Source organism: Akebia trifoliata, chromosome 15 (assembly GCF_017979445.1).
Source record: "Akebia trifoliata isolate Shusen 1 chromosome 15, ASM1797944v1, whole genome shotgun sequence".
In the NCBI taxonomy this organism is placed as follows: Eukaryota; Viridiplantae; Streptophyta; class Magnoliopsida; order Ranunculales; family Lardizabalaceae; genus Akebia; species Akebia trifoliata.
In genome coordinates, this window is record NC_141389.1 from 17,622,556 (window position 1) to 17,637,029 (window position 14,474).

The window sequence follows — 14,474 nt, forward strand, 5'->3', positions numbered from 1 at the left end:
AATTTCCTACGTGGTCGAGGTTGACTAGGGTTAACTTGGTTACTAGGCAAGATAGTAGATTGGATGGGTGTAGTAGACGTATTGGCTACATAGGCGTGATCAACGCTAGACTTGGAATTGGTGAAATGCTTTTTGAACTTGTTGTTCGAAGGATTGGAAAGGATTCCGGAAGCGAAAGCATCTTCCAATTGGCTATCAGCTTGCAATAGAGACTCGAATGTAGGAAGGTATTGGGAGACTAGATGTCGGGCATACCCTTGTGAGAGGTTTTTTAAGATAATAGTTACTTGTTCTTTCTCTGAAAGTCTATCCCACATTTGTGCAGCCTTGGCCCTCCAACGATCGATGAAATCAGTAAATGTTTCCCCATTCTTCTGTTTAGTTGACTCCAAGTCCCTTCTTGAAGTTTCAATTTCGGTACTGTATTTGTACTGATGCCAGAAAGCCTTTGACATATTCTTCCATGTACCTACTGTAGTTCGGTCTTGAGACATCAGCCATCGTAGAGCTGATCCTGACAGAGTTCGTTGAAACAGTAATGTCATATGTTCGTCGCTAAGCCCCACAGTGCGCATGTTAGTGACATACACTTTAAGATGCGTTTTTACACAACCTACCCCACTGAACTTGTCCAATTTAGGCATCACAAATTCTAGGGATACGGTTCAGGGCTTCAATGCCTGCTGCAATTTCATCGATACCTTTTATACTCTTCATAGCTGACTCCAGTTGAGACATTCTGTTGGCTAACACTGGATTCTCATCAACATATTCTTCATCTCCATCGAGTTTAAAGACTTCATGGGCACGTCTTGCTGTATTTTCTTCTACCCATTTTCCTTTAAGATCATCAATGGGATTGCCAGTTGATTCTGAAATCTGTTCTAAGACTTCCACTTAGTCTTTTATACTGTTGATATCATTGGCAAAGACTGCCAAAATCTTACGGATTTCTGTGAGCTCGAATTCTGAAGTCATTTCTGCCTGTTGACTTGGTACCAACCTTCGTTCTAACTGACTGGACTTACGACTCCAACTAGGAGGTGGACGCTTGAGTTTGGGTGCAATGATAATCCTGAAAATCCCATCAAAGGTGGATTACTAGTTATGGATCCTAGAGTAGACTTTTAATAAATAGAGGTTTCTCTTGATAGCATGGATTAAGTTAACCCCTAGATTCAAAATCTCTAACCAATGAAATATTTCGATCAAGAAATATTACATGAATATGATTTATTGATCTTGTTAAGTATGAAATATTTAATCCATTGAATTAAACTGGCTGATGCAAGGTGATTGGGACTATGTACCCATTTGAGTTTGGGCCGGTTCGACCCAATGGATCTGAATATTCCACTTGCATCACTTCATCCAATTAGTTCAGCTGATCCATATGTTGATCCATAAGATCCATTTATCAATTGGCCTAATTGGTTTTACTTGATATTGACCAGTATGTCTCATCAATTAAGTTTATTGGGTTGGACCGATATTGCGGGTTTGATTGGAGTGGTGTGGACAAGTTCACCCACTTACCTTTTGGGTTGGATTAAATAGAGCAACCCGGGAACATGCACGATAAGTTTGAGTCGTGGCCTACAGGAGAGGTTTTTAGACTCTAACCTTACTATATGCAATGCATTTTTATCTGGCTACCCTTGCCCAAATACACCTATATACCTCTCGATACGTGGTGACTTGGTTTGATATACCATATAAGTGATAATCTAAAACCTCAACTCACTTCTCTGAAGCCAAAAACAACTAGTTTGATCTCTAGTTGAGAGGTGGCACACGATGCTGAGCAAGGGCCCACTTAAATACTTCTCGTCTAGAATAAACGTAGTCTATCCTCCTCGTACAGTAGGGTACACCGGGGCAAGATCTCGCTTAGGCACCGATTTTGATCAAGAAGTGCAATTGATATAATTAGATTATCTTTTACATACCTATAGGTACGAGTCAAGAGTTGTAGCTTTTATAAATGGTTTGGCATCCCACGAGGGGACCGACCACGTACTAGTACTACGTTGGCAATCGGGACATGTGACTATGTGGTTCACAATAGGTAAAAGGCTCAGGTCGCTCCAGCCTGGGTGCATCAATATACCTCTCAGAATCACCTGATCAAATAGTATTGATGCCCCAATTTGATATACCCTAAGGTACGTGACTGGAGTTGTAGTTTTCATGAATGACGTCGCATCTCCGAAGAGACCGAGCCACGCACTAGTGCCACGTTGGCTATATGGGACGTGCAAAACAGTAAACATGCATGTGGTGTGTGCAAAATAAGGTGAGGTGTGCCCGGGGCTTTTTCAAATAAATGGGTCCATAGGCCTAATCAAACCATTACAACATGAATATCATATGAATATTACCCACATAATTCATCACATCAAGATTAAGATCAAAGCATGCACATCAAAATATATCTATCAAGATCATGGCATATAATAATTGATCAAACAAACATTGCAATAAGCATAATTTTTGTAATGTTTAAGGTCTAATCAATGATCACTTTTGAGTAATTCAAAATAAATTGAGATTCCAATAGATGTTACATTGATGATAGAATGACAATTGTTGAGATGAGCTCACTTTCAGGAACATTAATTGTGCTAACATTAGATAAATTCGGATTTTCTGTGAATTAGGAAAATACAATCTGAACTTGCATCGATGATATCTAAGGCTCTTAATAACGAAATCGAGTGAATTCAGATTTTAAATTAATCTAATCGATGGGATCTACATTTTATTAATAAGTACCCAGACCTAATTCTGACTAGAATGTTTTGCAAAAATGTTTTAACATTGCTGTCTCAATCTTCATTCAGCAATAATTTCATATTTACATATTGAACTTGCATCGATGATATCCAAGGCTCCCGATAACGAAATTGAGTGAATTCAAATTCTAAATTAATCTACTCGATAAGATCTACGTTTTATTAAAGGTTCTCAGACTTAATTCTGACTAGAATATTCTGTAAAAACGTTTTAATATTACTATCCCAACCTTCATTCAGCAACAATTTTAGATTTACAAATTGAACTTGCATCGATGATATCTAATGCTCCTGATAATGAAATTGAGTGAATTCAAGTTCTAAATTATTCTTCTTGATGAGATATACATTTTATTAAGAGGTGCCCAGACCTAGTTCTGATTAGAATGTTCTGTAAAAACGTTTTAACATTGCTATCCCAATCTTCATTCAGCAACAATTCCAGATTTAGATATTGAACTTGCATCGATGATATCTAAGGCTACCGATAATGCAATTGAGTGAATTAAAGTTCTAAATTAATCTACTCGATAAGATCTACGTTTTATTAATAGGTGCCTAGACCTAATTCTAATTAAAATGTTCTATAAAAACATTTTAACATTGTTGTCCCAACCTTTATTCAGCAATAATTCTAGATTTACATATTGAACTTGCATCGATGATATCTTAGGCTCCCGATAACGAAATTGAGTGAATTCAAGTTCTAAATTAATCTACTCGATGGGATCTACGTTTTATTAACAGGTGCCCAGACTTAATTAGTACTAGAATATTCTGTAAAAATATTTTAACATTACTGCCCCAACCTTCATCATTCCATCATTTTCATATGTCAATTTGAATCTTTCATTATTTAGGGATCATAAAAAAGTGAGCCTTAATGGGATAAAAATACAATACCCAAAATCATCCACAATCAAGTCACAAAAATAAATAAATAAATAAAATAAATCGAACTAAATAAAATAAAACTAGGTCATCTTGTCAATGCTCCCATACTTGGGGTTTTTCAAGTCTGATCCTCAATAGTCCCCAGCAGAGTCGCCACTGAAAGCGCCCTCGATCCGTGTGGTGCGCGGATCTGCTTTTGACCCTTGAGGTTTGGGAGTCGCCACCTAGTTATTACGGTCTAGGAACCGAACATTGACTCTAAAAAGTAAAAGAAATTAATCTATGAAAAATAAGAAATTAAGTCCGGGGATCACGTTACGGAGTTGGAAGGTGTTAGGCACTAACCCCGCCCAACAAACACCGATCTCTACTAATTCTCAAGTAGAATTACATTGCTAAAAGGACCTAATCAATAAAAAAATAAAAGTACTTACCTTTTCTGAACGCAACGATTTTCTTTTCCCTCAGATCTGATAAAATAACTTCTTGTACAATATTCCTCGCTTCGTTTTCTCACAGGATCTGATTTCTGATCTCCAAGTTGAGGTATCTCTTTCTTAGATCTGAATTCTTCCGATTTGTTTATGGGTTTCTAGGTATTTTTGAAGGACTTCTAGGTGTTTTTAAGCTAAAATCGAAGAAGGGATGTTAGGTAAGGAGTTAGAGCTTCAAAATTAGGGTTTATGGGAGGCTAGGGAGACTTTTTAACCTACTTCTCTTAGGGTTTATCATTTGATACGAAAATAGGGTGTGAGGACCCCTATTTATATATTTTTTTAAAGGTTGATTTAGATAGAATTAGTGTTTAATTAGAATTCTTTTAGTTAGAGTTGTATTTAGTTAGAATTATATTTTAATTAGAATTGTTTTAGGTAGAGTTATATTTTAATTAGAACTCTATTAAATAGTGTTATTATTTAATTGAAACTCTATTAGGATTTTGACTTTTGGTCTTATTTGATTGACTTTAAGATTTTGACTTTAGTCTTAATTGATTAACTTTAATATCTTGACTTTAGTATTACTTAATTGACTTTAATTTTGACTTTAGTCTTACTAGATTGAGTTTAAGATTTTGACTTTAGTCTTGTTTCATTGACTTTAATTTTTTAGAGAATCCCCCTCTATTATATCTTTAATTCTTTGGACCCCCAAATGGAGGGGTCCTTAAAGAAATATCTTGCGAATCTTCAACAATTTTGCCTGAGAGCCTGATTGATCGATTTTTTTAGTTCAAAATTTTAAATTAATTTCATTAATGTTTCACTTTAATTATTTAATATTTTATTTATTAATTTTAAAATTTTTAATTATGAAAATTGTGAAATTACCGTTTTACCCCTAGAGAGGACTTTTTGCGTTTTAAATCGATTTTTTATGTTCTAGGATGTTTTAGAATCGATTTTTCATAAGGAATTCGATGGAAATATTGGTTTGTGTCATTAATGAAAATTTTCATGTGAAATGGTCGTGAACTTTATGAGGGGCATTTTCGTAATTTTGTCAAAATTTGTGAAAATTGGCGAAATGATTTATTTGGTTTCGATTTGTTATTTTATGTGTTTGAGAGAGTTTTCCTAAGCGTAACGTAGGCTCTAGGGTCTTTTTGATGTTTGGGGTATTTTGATAATTTGGTCATTTTTAGTGATTTTTATCGTAAAGCTTCTTTTTGTTTGAAAAATTATGATTTCTAAGCTTCTAGGGTTATATTTTCCTAGCGTAGCGTGGTTTCTACAGTTTTATCAGTTCGAGATACTTCATCTGGATTTCTGAAACATTTCTGGTAACAAAATAAAGCAATGGAATAAACATCCATCATTGGGAACCGTTGCGATCGGGTTGACGAGTTGATTAATTAGGCGAGTGCAAAAATGAGGTGTCTGCATAATCGAACTAAACACACCTCAGAAAAATTTAACAAGTTCTGTGAGAATGAAGGCATTGATCACCAACTGACAACACCTTATACCCCTCAACAGAATGGGGTAGTTGAAAGGAAAAATAGAACACTTATGGAGATGACAAGGTGTTTGCTGCATGGCAAAGGGCTACCAAAGAAACTCTGGGCTGAGGCTGTAAACACAATAATTTTTCTGTTGAACAGATTGCCAACAAAAGCTTTGCAACAAAAGACTCTATTTGAAGCACGGTATGGCTATAAACCAAGGCTGCAAAATTTAAAAACATTTGGTTCTTATATTCCTCAGGTTAAGAGAGACAAATTGGATAAGAAGGCAGAACCTGGGATCTTTGTAGGCTACAGTTCAGTTTCAAAAGCAAAGTAATTATTAGCAGGGATGTCCAATTCTTTGAGTCAGATAGCTAGAGCTGGGAGAATGATAAGAAGCTTGAGTTCCATGAGGAAAATGATGATATTGATAACTTACCTGTTAGGGGAACCAGATCACTCTCTGACATCTATCAGAGGTGCAATGTTGCTATAATAGAGCCTACAAGATATGAAGAAGCTACAACAAATAAAAAATAGATGGCTGCAATAAAGGAGGAGCTTAAGATGATTAAGAAAAACCAGACTTAGATGCTATGGACAGACCTGCACACAAAAAGGCCATAGGAGTCAAGTGGGTTTACAGGACCAAACTCAATCCTGATGATTTTGTAAACAAACACAAGGCAAGATTGGTCGTTAAAGGATATGCTAAAATGTTTGGGGTGGATTTCTCTAAGACTTTTGCCCCAATTGCTAGATTGAATACCATAAGAATGTTGGTTGCCCTTGCTACTCAGAAGAGTTGGAATATATGTTAAATGGATGTCAAATCTGCCTTCTTAAATGGATACTTGGAGAAAGAAAATTTTGTGGAGCAGCCTGAAGGTTTTGTTGTCCAAGGAGAAGAGGAAAAAGTGTATCTGTTGAAAAAGGCCCTGTATGGTTTAAAGCAGGCACCAAGGGCTTGGTACAATAGGATTGATGCACATTTGTTAGACTTAGGCTTCACAAAAAGCCTAGGAGAATTTACTCTCTATCTCAGGAAGGTTAGTGATGAAGTACTTGTGGTATCCCTATATGTTGATGATTTGCTTGTGACAGGAAGCAGTATGAAGCATATTGACACTTTCAAAATGGAAATGAAGGATGTTTTTAAGATGAATGATCTTGGGAAGATGACATTTTTCCTTGGCATGGAAGTTAAACAAAGGAAAAATGAGATCTTCATATGTCAGTATAAATATGCCAAGGAAATTCTGAAAAAATTGAACATAGAGGAATGCAAGCCAACAACAACCCCAATGAATCAAAATGAGAAGTTTTTCAAAAAAGATGGAGCTGCAAAGGTTGATGAAAGGCTTTACAGGACCTTAATAAGCTACTTGATGTACCTGACTGTAACAAGATCAGATATTATGAATGTTATAAGTCTACTCTCAAGGTACATGCACTGTATTAGTGAAATTCATTTTCAAGCAGCAAAAAGAATTGTTAGTTATATCAAGGGTACGATTGACTATGGTCTGAGGTTATGTCAAGTTAAAAATTTCACACTCTATGGTTACTTTGATAGTGATTGGGCTAGTTGTGTTGATGACATGAGAAGTACTTTAGGTTATTATTTTAGCTTTGGTTATGTTATTTTTTCATGGTGTTCTAAAAAGCAAGAGGTCATACCTTAATCCACAGTAGAAGCAAAATATGTTGTTGCTGTTGCTACTGTGAATCAGGCTCTCTGGATTAGGAAATTAATGGCAAACCTGCATATAGAGCAAAAGGAAAGCACACAGATACTTGTGGACAACCAAGATGCAATTTCAGTTGCAAATAATCCAGTGTTTCATGGAAAAATAAAACACTTCAAGCTGAAACTCTATTTCTTAAGAGAGGTACAAAGAGAAGGAGAAATACAACTAATCTATTATAAAATAGAAAATCAAAATGCTGACAACCTGACCAATGTACTTCCCAAAGCTAGATATGAGTTCTTGATGCAAAGGCTTGGAGTCTGCAGCTCTAGAGCCAAGGAGGAGTGTTGAATGATGCCCCAAGAGCTGCTAAAGTGGAGTTGAGTGGGCTGCTGATGTTTGAGTTGTTGAGGTTTAATAAAACACATGCTGAATTGAAGTTGTCAAAGTCTATTAGGCTTGACCTACTCTTCTGCTATTTTGTTGGAAGTTTATGTTATGTAACGTGCAACAGATTTAGTTGCATTTTTTTTTATGTTTTTTCTATTTTGATAAGTTGTAAAATAAGTGTTTTGATGATCAATAAAAATGTAGCTCAAGAAGTCTCAAAATTAAATTTGTTTTTGCAAGCTTTTACACTTTATTTCTGTTAAAAACCTACAAAAATGAAAAAAACGTGCATGTGACTCTTTACGCTATGAAGGTTCCCTCTTTGGGCAGGCAGGTGTATCACATTGTCGTTAATCCAAGTTTTCAAAACTTCTTTGACATCTTCCATACCACATGAGAAGTCAGACAATTCTTCATGGCTATCATATTGCCTGTTGAAGTCCAGTCCTCTAGGTCTTTCAAATTCTTTGCGTTTGTTACTTGTCATCATGGAAAAGATGTGTTGCATTCCCTTTTCTAGCAGCCTCTAGTTTCTCCAACTTAGCACTCCTATCAATTTTTTTGGAAGCTAGAGGTACTGTGACAATACTCTTGTTGTAGTTCGGTAAAAGTGGATATCTGCAAAGTTTCCAAGTTTGCCTTGTACATTAGAATCATCTCACTAATGGAGATATCAATGTTGAGGTCGATTTTGTGATAAATCGACCTCGATCACGATTTCATCATTCAATCCATAAAATAGTAAAAAGAACATGAAAAAAATAAACAAGACAGCTTTTTTACATGGTTTGACAAATATGCCTACGTCCATAGGTTCGGGGAGCTGTTTTACTATAAATTTCACGGTTACATGGCCCCATCAACTCCCCTCCGTCTTTCTCTACCTTCTTCTCCCCGTGTGAGAGTGCCCTCGATCCGCGGGGTATGCGGATCCACTTTTGATTTTCGAGGTTTGGGAGTCGCCACCTAGTTATTTCGATCTAGGAACCGAGCATTGACTCAAGATGGATAAAAACAACTAATCTACAAAAAGAAACTAAGTCCGGGGATCACGTTATGGGGTTGGAAGGTGTTAGGCACCAACCCCCTCCCCCCCCCCCCCCCGCAAAAGCCGATCCCTACTATTTTTCAAGAAGATTACATTGCTAAAAAAACCTAAAATAAATAAATAAAACAAATAAAAAAGAATAAAAATAAAATACCTATATGATCACAACAAGTCATTCCCTCAGAACTGGTAGAGTAGTTCTACGTAAGATATTCCTCGTTTCGTTTCTATCACTGGATCCACTTCATATCTCCAAGATGAAATGCCTCCTTCTTAGATTTGAGTGTTTTCTAAATTTTTTGATGGATTTCTAGGTATTTTGTGAAGAGTTCTGGGTGTTTGTAAATAAAAACTAGGGTTTGGATGATAGGTAAGGGGTTAGGACTTCAAAATCAGGATTTTGGGAATGTCAGGGAGGCTTTTTGACCTACTTTTTTAAGGTTTTCTTTGACCCGCGAAATCGGATTGTGGAGACTATATGTATAGAGTTTTTTTTTTGAAGAATTAGGGTTTGACTAAGTCTCCTTTTAGATAAGATAAATTAGGGTCTTGACTTTAGTCTTATGAGATTGACTTGGTCTTTTTAGATTAGGGATTTAATTAGGGTTTTGACTTTAGTCTTATGAGATTGACTTGATCTTTTTAGATTAGGATTTTAATTAGGGTTTGTCTTATGAGATTGAATTGATTTTTTTAGATTAAGGTTTTGACTTAAGTCTTATGAAATTGAATTGGTTTCTTTGGATTAGGGTTTTGACTTTAATCTTATGAGATTGACTTGGTTTAGATTTTTAAATTAATTTTATTAAGGTTTTACTTTACGTTAATTAATGTTTTATTTATTAATTTCAAAATTTAAAATTTTTAAAATTAAAAAATTATCGTTTTGCCCCTAGAGAGAACTATTGCGTTTCAAGTCGATTTTTGATGTTCCGAGATGTTTTGGAATCGATTTTTCATAAGGAATTCAATGGGATTATTGGTTTGTGTCATTTACGAATTTTTTGGCATGAAGTGATTGTTAATCCTTATGAGGGGCATTTTCATAATTTTGTCAAATTTGGTAAAAATTGACGAAATGGTTTATTTGATTTCATTTTGTTGTTTTATGTATTGAAATGAGTTTTCTGAAGCGTAAGGGGGCTCTAAGGATGTTTTGATGTTAGGGCTATTTTGATAATTTGATCATTTTTTAGTGATTTTTATCGTAAAACTTCTTTTTGTCTGTAAGATGATGATTTATATATTTTTTGGGTTATATTTTCCTAGCGTAGTATGATTTCTACAATTTTGTTAGTTTGAGATACCTCATCTGAATTTCTAAGACATATCTAGTAACAAATACATCATTGAAATAATCATCCATCATTGGGAATCATCGCGATCGGGTTGACGAGTTGATTAATCAGGCAAGTGAAAAAATGGGGTGTCTACACCGTGGCATCATTTGAAAAAGATTTTATTTTATTAAGAGAGAATCCCAATTTAAGAGAATTCTTCCCCTTTCTTATGTAATTATTAATTTGGATAATGAGTAATATGGTCAATTGTAACCTAATTAATGTTATAACTCTTTTTAGGGTTTTTCAATTTAAAGGCCTTGGGGCCATTGTAAAAAGTGGTGAAGGGGGGGGGGGGAGATAGTAGAGAAAGAAGGAAGAGAGGTGAGGAGGCATTGTAATCGTAAGATTTATAGTAAAACGACTACCTGAACCCGTATACGTAGGCACGTTTGCCGAATCATGTAAAAAATATGTCTTATTTATTTTCTTATGATCTTTTTACTATTTTATGGATTAAATGATGAAATCGTGATCGAGGTCGATTTATCACAAAATTGACCTCTACAATCAACAAAACGAATTTCCTTCATAGCTTCATGACAATCCATGACGGCATGCCGAAACCTTCTGACAAAAACATACAAGTCTTCACGCTCTTCTTGTCGCATCCTACTTAACCTGTTATAGTAACTTGTTCTTCTACAAAAAAGAATTTTTCGTTAAATAGTCTCACCATATACTGCCACAAGGGTACTGATCCAGTTGACAAACTGTTGTACCATGTGTAAGCGCGCCCAGTGAGTGACTTAGAAAACTCTTGAAGACACAATTTATGGTTAGTCTCATGCTAGCCCATCACTTCTAGAAATTGAGCCACATTTTCTCTAGCATTGCCTTGCTCGTTGTAAGCTACAAAGGTGGGCGTTGTGTAACCTTTGGGATAGGGTTTTTGTTCAATCTCACCAGAGTAAGGTGGGTGTAGTTCATAGAAATACTCGGTATTCTCTTTTGTTAGCCATTTAGAGAGTTATCCCACAATTACAAGCTGTTTTGGGGTGTTGGAAGTCATTACTCTCCCCAAGAGGATTTATTGTTTGAGCGTTATTTCCTTGTGGTGTGGCTTTGGGAGCCAGTAGTTCTTATTTTTTATCTAACCTTGCACAGCTTCATATCATTCCCATACTGTTGAAATTAGTAATCGTCTGGTTCGTTCCTCAGTAGAGTCGCCAAAATGTTGTAACCCAAAATAGATAGTGTAGACACCCCATTTTTGGCACTCGCCTGATTAATCAACTCGTCCACCCGATCGCAACGGTTCCCAATGATGGATGTTTATTCCAGTACTTTATTTTGTTACCAGATGTGTTTCAGAAATCTGGATGAGGTATCTCGAACTGACAAAACCTTAGAAATCACGCTACGCTAGGAAAATACGATCCCAGAAACGTAGAAATCATCATATTGCAGACCAAAAAGAAGCTTCACGATAAAAATCACTAAAAATGATCAAATTACCAAAATACCCCTAACATCAAAACAACCCTAGAACCTACGTTATGCTTAGGAAGACCCATTCAAACACAAATAAAAATCAAATAAATCACTTCGCCAATTTTCACTAAAAATGACAAAATACAAAAATACCCCTCATAAAATTCATAACCATTTTACACAAAAATTTCATAAATGACAAAAACTAACATTCTCATTGAATTCCCTACGAAAAACTGATTCCAAAACATCCTAGAACATTGAAAAACGATTTAAAACGTAAAAAATCATCTCCGAGGGTAAAACGGTAATTTTACAAATTTAATAATTAAAAATTTTGAAATTAATAAATAAATCATTAAAAAATGTAAAGTGAAACATTAAAGTCAATCAAGTAAGACCAAAGTCAAGTAAGGCTAAAGTCAAAACATTAAAGTCAACCAAGAAAGACTAAAGTCAAAGTGTTAAAGTCAATCTCATAAGACTAAAGTCAAAACCCTAAATCAAAACACTAATCAAGTCAATCTCATAAGACTAAAAGTCAAAATCCTAAATCAAAACCCTAATGTAAACTAATCAAGTCAATCTCAAAAGACTAAAAGTCAAAACCCTAAATTAAAACCTTAAAGACTAAGTCCATCTCATGAGACTAAAGTCTAAACCCTAATTGAAACCCTAAAAGAAACCCTAAACAAACCCTAATTCTCTTAAAAAACTTTATAAATAGGAGCCTCCACACCCTATTTTCGTATCAAAGAAAAAATCCTAGGAAAAGTAGGTGAAGAAGCCTCCACAACCTCTCCAAAACCCTAATTTTGGAGTCCCAACTCCTTACCTAACACCCTTACTTCCATTTCAGCCTGAAAAACACCTAGGAACCTCTAAAAAACACTCCAAAAATCCACAACAAATTCGAAGCACCCAGATCCAAGAAGGAGATACCTTACCTCGGAGATCAGAAATCAGATCCGGAGATAGAACGAAGTAAGGAGTACGGTACAAGGAGCCGTTTTCACCAGATCTGAGGGAATAGCACTTTTGTAGATTGAAGGTAAGATTCTTCGTTATTTTTTTTTTAATCTAGGTTTGTCATTAGCGATGTAGTTTTATTTGGGATAAGTAGAGACCGGGATCGGCTGGGCGGGGTTAGTGCCTAACACCTTCCAACCCCGTAACATGATCCTCGGATTTAGATTTTCTGTACTAGATTAGTTTATTATCCGTTTTAGAGTCAGTTTGGTTCCTAGACCATAATAACTAGGTGACGACTCCCAAACCTCAAGGGTCAAAAGCGGATCCGGCACCCCGTGGATCGAGGGCGCTTTCAGATAGATAAGGATCCCCTTTAATTTTTATTCAATCCCTATTTATAAGGGATTGTTGCCAATTATCTAGTGCCAGGTAGCGGCGTATTACAAAAAAAAAAAGGAGTTTAGGTCGACGCCACCTGATTGTTGACATAGTTGGCATCATCTTATTGGTTTCGTCGATTTTCTTATTAATTGCAACGACTAGTGTATACGTGTCAAATCTTCATTGAATGCTTCTTAACCACTTTCCATTACTTTCATAAGCACTAACTGATCATGTCTCAAAGCACTAATTTATCTATATTTTTCTTTGGTATTTATCTCGATTTTTGATTACACATGTTCATTGTGCAAATCAAATATCAGACCATCAAATTAGACTTCAAAATCAGAAACTAGACATTGCATTTCAATTTGGAGGATCAATCAAGTATCCGAACCAAATTTCGTGACCAAAAATTTCAATCCAACTGCGATGTGGTGGACCTCGGTTGGAGCACCCTAAAATTAAACGAATGTACTTCACACGTGATCTTATTTACAATAGCTAAAGTGACTAAGAATAGATCCTTTCAGAATCTAGGATTTCATTTTTATAAATAAAGCATTTCTCAATGTAGAATGGTCCCTTCTTTGGCCCCCTCCTTAGTCACTCTTGACTTCTTGCCTCTCTTCTTTTTTTATTTTTAGTTTAGATTTTTAGTTTAAATTTATGTAATTCTTATAAATGAGAGGGAGAAGAAATTGTAATTATCTTTGTCTAATGAAGCAAGGCTTGTTCTTCTCCATCTATCTTTCTCTATCACTTACAATGACTTTAGGTTAATCTCCACTCCATTGGAGAGTGAAAAAATCTAGATCAAGATTACTTTGTTATATTTGATTTCTTTACCTCTTAATTTCATTTAATGTTCATGAGTTAACTTCCAGGCTTATCTACTCCTATGGATTAAAACTAGTCCACTCCTATGGATTAAGGCTAAAGATGAACTCTTACACCTTTTTTGTTTAACCTAGATGTTTTATACTTCGATAAAATTAAGATGTAGCATACTTAATCTAGATATTTACTAGTAAAAGATTCATATATTTGAGAGTGAAGGAATTCTACTTTTATTTTATTTAAATATGATTTTATCTTGTTAAATCTTCCAATCTAAGGAATTAACACCAAACCCTTATGATTGAGTTATAAAAAGGTTAGGAGGTAGATTTTGATTTAGTAATTTGCTTTAAGTGGATCCCTTTCCAATGATATTTTCTTCCATAATTTTAACTTTATTTTACCTTCTATTAGATTAATTTCCATCAAGTTTAATTTTCTTTTGGTTACTTCAAAAACACAAAAATAGATTTACTTGTTGACTTAGATTAATTTTGTAATCTTAACTTGATTCTATTCCTTTTTCCTTTATCTTGACCCCGATCTCTTAGGGCCTGGTCATTTGGGCTTCGAAGCCAGTTTTTTTAGCTTTTTTGGCTTTGAAGCCTAAAAAGCCAGTTCATACATGTTTTTTTTGGCTTTTTTTAACTTCAATAGATTTTTAAAAAAGCCAAAAAATGGCTCTTTTTAAGAATGTCTCCGTGCCGACTTCTTCGTTGGGCTCTTGCGCAAAGCTCATTA